This window comes from Gymnoscopelus microlampas (genome assembly GCF_963454915.1).
Source record: "Gymnoscopelus microlampas genome assembly, chromosome: 16".
In the NCBI taxonomy this organism is placed as follows: Eukaryota; Metazoa; Chordata; class Actinopteri; order Myctophiformes; family Myctophidae; genus Gymnoscopelus; species Gymnoscopelus microlampas.
The window spans coordinates 49,737,657-49,744,022 of NC_139953.1; positions in this window are offsets into that span (position 1 = coordinate 49,737,657).

Below are 6,366 nucleotides of genomic sequence, written 5' to 3' on the forward strand. Positions count from 1 at the left end.
ATCGTATCATCCTCCTTGGAAGAGACAGAGGAGAAAATAACACACCCTCTGATGATCTTTACATCTTAGACTTAAGGCCTCATTTGAAGACGTTATGTAAGCTAGCAGTTCTTCAGTACGATCTGGAGCGGTCTGAGCTCCCTCACAACATCAGGTGGGAACTGGTCGCCATGACAACTAATACTGTAGGTGGGAAAATACGTTCATTTCAGTGAACGAACGATTTCGTTCACGGCAATGATTCGTTCAAATGATTCGTTCAAATGATTCGTTCAGTAGCACTTCCGGTCCCGGCGGAGCGCATGAAAAACTCTACCACACAGCTGTCTGTCTGTCTGTCTGTCTGATGGTCTGTCTGTCTGATGGTCTGTCTGTCTGATAGTCTGTCTGTCTGATGGTCTGTCTGTCTGATAGTCTGTCTTTTGTTGGGGGTATAGCCCGCCCGTCCTGTGTGCGGGGGGTGGGGGGGAGGCGCATGAACGAAATCGCGAACGTAACAGTTTGAAGAAGTGAACGTGTTCGTTCTCGTTCACGGCGAATAACTATTTCTTATGAACGAATCGATCATGACCGACCCGTCACTAATGACAACCAACAACAAAAGCGCAGGTCTCCGCCAGGCCAGGTTGCCTGACCCAGCGCCCCATTAACCTTACAAGGCAGTCCTAGCCAATTGCAATGGACTATGAAGAATCACATGACCCCACTTTAGGCGGCTGAGTGGTTAGACTAGAGAGCCCGCCTGGGAAGCCAAAGGTCCCCGGTTTGATTTATTATTACTAGTCCATACCCGGTCAACGCATCCGTGGGGGGATATGCACACATGATCTGGCAACCCGGGAGCCATTCATCCCATAGCTCGCGGTAAGGCTGAACGATTAATCGTTTTCAAACCGAAATCGCGATTTGAAACCACGTGATTAGCTAATCGCAAAGGCCGCGATTTTTTTTATTTTTATTTTATCATAATAAATCATTTTAATATTAATATTAATCCCAGAGCACCCGCGGGACTTGTCTCCTTCTCTCCAGAGTGTCTGCCTCTCTACAGGGAGCGAGAGGGTAGCGCCCCCCCCTCTCTCGCTCTGTCCCTCTCATCATAGAGTTAGGCCCCCCTCGCCGTCGGCTGCGAGTATTTAAAGTTTGTCGAACGGCCGTGTCCCCGAAGTCCCCGATGTCGCGCGTAGCGGTAAAACATTATTTTCGGTGCGACACAAGTAGTGTAGTAGTAATGTTGCTCCTATCTATGTTTGTTTCTGTAAGTGTAACTTATATTTTTCCCATCATTATTAAACTATTACTGTTGGATGCTGTGATCCAATGTAAACAGTAAAGCACTTCCTGGTCAGTGTTGCCAGGTTTTGTGAGAGAAATAAGCAACCCTGTCTATGAAAACAAGCCCAAAACAAAATAAGCGACTATGAACTGTATCTTTGCCACTTATGTACAGTGGTGGAAAAAGTACTCAAATGTTGTACTTAAATAAAATTATCAATACTGCAATGTAGAAGTACTCTCTTACAAGTAAAAATCCCAAATTCAAAATTGACTTGAATAAAAGTAGGCCTACAAAAGTATTGGTATCAAAATGTACTTAAAGTACCAAAAGTGAAAGTACTAATGTTTGAAAATAGCAGATCTACAAGCTCACCACGCGTCGCATCGCGGCGAGTTGTGAGCTTGTAGATCGGCTATTTTCAAATTACCTAGGTATAAAATAGGGCTAAAGTGGTTAATGTAGGTTTTATAATATTATAATTTATATCTGCAAAGTAACTAGTCACTAAAGTTCTCAAATAATTGTAGTGGAGTAAAAGTACAATATTTGCCTCTGAGATGTAGTGGAGTAGGAGTTAAAGTATTGGAAATTAGAAATACTCAAGTGAAGTACAAATACTGTACCTCAAAATTGTACTTAAGTACAGTACTTAGGAAATGTACTTACAGTAGTTACTTTCCACCACTGCGTTATGTATTCTGAGTTTTTCACTTCTAAGGAGTAGTAGTAATACAATGTACAGTAGGAGAGGACTTTGCCTTGTGAGACAAAAAAAGTGTTACATTTTAGTTGAATGTTAATCTACATAAGCTAAATACTGGATATCAGTAAATATGCTTCTGGAGCCATAAGTGAAAGACCTACTTATTTCACTGCTGTGAATTGTTTACACAAAAATGGTAATTATTTGTTTGATTTTATTTTTATTTATTGAACTTCATTCAGAAAAAGCTTCTCTTCTTGAGCCATAAGTTAATGACTTAACAAGTTCAATGTTGGGTTGTTTACAAAAATAAGCTATTTCTATTCCAGCTAAATGTTTAAATATATACATGGGAAAAAAGTACTTGGAAGATACATGTTGGAAGCAATGAAGCAATTCATATCTTTTAGTTCTCATCCTTATTTATTAGAATCTAGAACAGTAAATAAATGGTATGCCATTTGGTAATGTTCCATTACTTCCAATTACTTTTTAAACGTACACAGTGAATACTAAACTGAAGCTTGACTTTAAAAAAATGTTTAAGATTTTTTTATTTTTTTTATTAAAAAATCGCAATCAAATCGCAATCGCAATATCGGTCAGAAAAATCGCAATTAGATTTTTTCCCAAAATCGTTCAGCCCTAGCTCGCGGGGCCATCCCACAGCTGTGCAGCCGTAACCATGGCGACATTCTTTTTTACATAAAAACGCGAACAAACAGCTGACAGTTGGGGACATGGAAAAACGGGCTTCGCTGTTAGGTGCACATGGTAATGGTCAATGGCTGTGTGCAAATTCAATTGCTCCAGCCGCTGAGGAGAACCGGGAAGAACAATTTTGGCCTCACCACTCTACCTACCTACCTACCTACCTACCTACGTACCTCACACCACAACAGAGAATTGTGGAATTATAGGAGGATTATTTATTATTAAAAAATAATGTGTACCGATTTGTTTGGTTGTTGAGTATGAGCAAAATAGTTGGGTCATTTATGGCACTTCCGTGACCGCGGAGAGCGAAGGTCCGTTTCTCAATGGATTTGTCAAACAAATTTAGCCGGGGTGTCTTTTTTAAAACGGCGGGGAAAATTTGTGGGAGACCAAAATCCAAAATGGCTGCCGTGAAAATGAACTTTTTAATGGTTTGACCTACAATGATGCACAATACATGGTTTCAGAGCTTATTTTGGTCAAGGAATACATATATGGTGTTTATATAATGATTTGACCTATTGTCGACCTTCAAATGCAAGATGGCTGCCAATTATGAGCTCCAAAAGGGAGTTTTTTCAAAATCGTCACAGAGCCTTCATATTAGGCTCAAATGAAAGCTCTGCTCATGATGAGTTGAATAATATACAGTATAAGTACACAGAAGTAATCTCTGAGGTCAATAAAGTCAATGTTTGTGTGTAAACAGCAGTTGCTGATTTGCGGTTTCCCATTAAATAGGGTAGGCTACTGAGAATATGGTGTCCAGTTCATCCCATCACATTTTCATAATGAACCAAAAATAAATGAGCTCTATAGCCTAACATAAAATAGTATTCTGTATGCAAAGCTAGAAAGGTTAGTTGCTTGAGGTGAATTTAAAGGTCAACTCATTTGTCACCCTTATTTTGTAGTATTGCTCCCAGTGTTTCCTGTCTGTCTTCCTTGCCTTGTCTAACCAGTCTTGTGATTTTGTCAGTGTTTCCACCTGTGTCCTCCTAGTCCCCCAGCCTATCCCAGTGTTGATTGTCAGTTGAGTTCACCTGTGTCCTGTTAATCCCTGTCTATTTAAGCCCTGTGATTGCATTGTGTTCTTATTGGTCTGTAGACCTTTGTCATGTGAGGTTTTTAGTCGTTGTTCTTTGCGCTCAAGAATCTTGGAAGTGATTTTGGATAAGAACCTCTCGCCAGAGCAGGATGCACAGCACGCCCTGTCTGTAGTGCTTTCCTCGTAGTGCTTGGTCTACCAACCCCTCCATTACTACCCCTGCTGTAACCAGAGTGTCTGCCATTCCAGAGCCCTTGAATCGCTTGTAGATGGCATAGATGTACTGTAGGACATCAGCTGGTGGAAAGGTACGAGGATTGGGAGGATGTCCTTGAACATTTCTGGATTCTCTGCCTTGAGCTCAGTGAGCATCTTGTAGGTGGGCAGGTCACCAACAAGAAAGGAGAATGGAATATTCTTCTGCCACATGGCCTCCACATGTTCCACCATGATGTCATTCACCACTGACTGACTTGAAGGTTCATTGTATGTTGTGTGGTAATAAGGCTTGCTCTTGTTGGGTGGTGGATGACAGCAGGACTGGGCACCACTGTATCCTGGAACTCGCTGCTCTTCAGGTGGTGGTCTTGTACCATGATTGTCTACACGAGACAGTGCATGTATCACAGAGCGAGCACACTGCGGAGCTCTGCTATCAACCTGGGAGTAAATGTCCATGGCATGACAAGGAGTAAAGATCTGGTAGACACTCTGCACAAGAGCGGTGTCTGCATCAGCTTTGCAGACACACTGCTCCTCTATGACCATTGGGCTCTGATGGATGTGGAGGCATCAGCAACCTGCCCACACGAGATCGCAGACAGCAAGCCAGCTATCGTGATCATCGACAATGACGACTTCAAGATTGACACTATGACAGGTGACTCTACAGCAGTCCATCGAACAAATGTCATGTACATGCAGCCAGAGAGCTATGAAAAGAAACCAGGCAAAGAGACTGCTGAAACGCTCACCAAGAAGAAGGAAATCTCTGCACAGCTAAAGCAGAAGTGTGCGGAACTGACAAAGGTTTGCCAGTACAGATGCCCCCCCTGGTAGCAAGAGTGAGTCACCTGCTTGTCCCAGGGTAGATCCACCAGTGGATGGGTCAGCTCCGCAGCGTGCTCGCTCTGTAATACATGCACTGTCTTGTGTAGACAATCATGGCAGAAGACCACCACCTGAAGAGCAGCGAGTTCCAGGATACAGTGGTGCCCAGTCCTGCTGTCATCCACCACCCAACAAGAGCATGCCTAATTACCACACAACATACAATGAACCTCCAAGCAAGTCAGTGGTGAATGACATAATGGTGAAACATGTGGAGGCCATGCGGCAGAAGAATATTCCATTCTCCTTTCTTGTTGGTCACCTGCCCACCTACAAGACGTTCACTCAGCTCAAGGCGGAGAATCCATTAATGTTCAAGGACATCCTCCCAATCCTCGTAACTTTCCACCAGCTGATGTCCTACATCTATGCCATCTACAAGCGATTCAAGGGCTCTGGAATGGCAGACGCTCTAATGTCCAAGATTCTTGAGCACAAAGAACAACAACTAAAAACCTCACCTCGCATGACAACAGACCAACAAGACCACAGTGCAAACACAGGGCTTAAATATACAGGGATTAACAGGACACAGGTGAACTCAACTGACAATCAACACTGGGATAGGCTCGGGGACTAGGAGGACACAGGTGGAAACACTGACAAAATCACAAGACTGGTTAGACAAGGCAAGGAAGACAGACAGGAAACACTGGGAGCAATACTACAAAATAAGGGTGACAAATGAGTTGACCTTTAAATTCACCTCAAGCAACTAACCTTTCTAGCTTTGCATACAGAATACTATTTTATGTTAGGCTATAGAGCTCCTTTATTTTTGGTTCATTATGAAAATGTGATGGGATGAACTGGACACCATATTCTCAGTAGCCTACCCTATTTAATGGGAAACCGCAAATCAGCAACTGCTGTTTACACACAAACATTGACTTTATTGACCTCAGAGATTACTTCTGTGTACTTATACTGTATATTATTCAACTCATCATGAGCAGAGCTTTCATTTGAGCCTAATATGAAGGCTCTGTGACGATTTTGAAAAAACTCCCTTTTGGAGCTCATAATTGGCAGCCATCTTGCATTTGAAGGTCGACAATAGGTCAAATCATTATATAAACACCATATATGTATTCCTTGACCAAAATAAGCTCTGAAACCATGTATTGTGCATCATTGTAGGTCAAACCATTAAAAAGTTCATTTTCACGGCAGCCATTTTGGATTTTGGTCTCCCACAAATTTTCCCCGCCGTTTTAAAAAAGACACCCCGGCTAAATTTGTTTAATAACCCTCCTAGATGACAAATCCATTGAGAAACGGACCTTCGCTCTCCGCGGTCACGGAAGTGCCATAAATGACCCAACTAAAAAGTGTGTTACGAAGAAAAAACTAAATCTAGTCACAAATGGCCAGCTGGGCCTATATGAGGAGTTACATCACGGAATCCAGAATAAAAATATTTAAAATAAATAAATAATAATAAATAAATAAATGAAACCACCATGACATGATTATCAGACATTCCAAACATAACTACCTACTGTAACT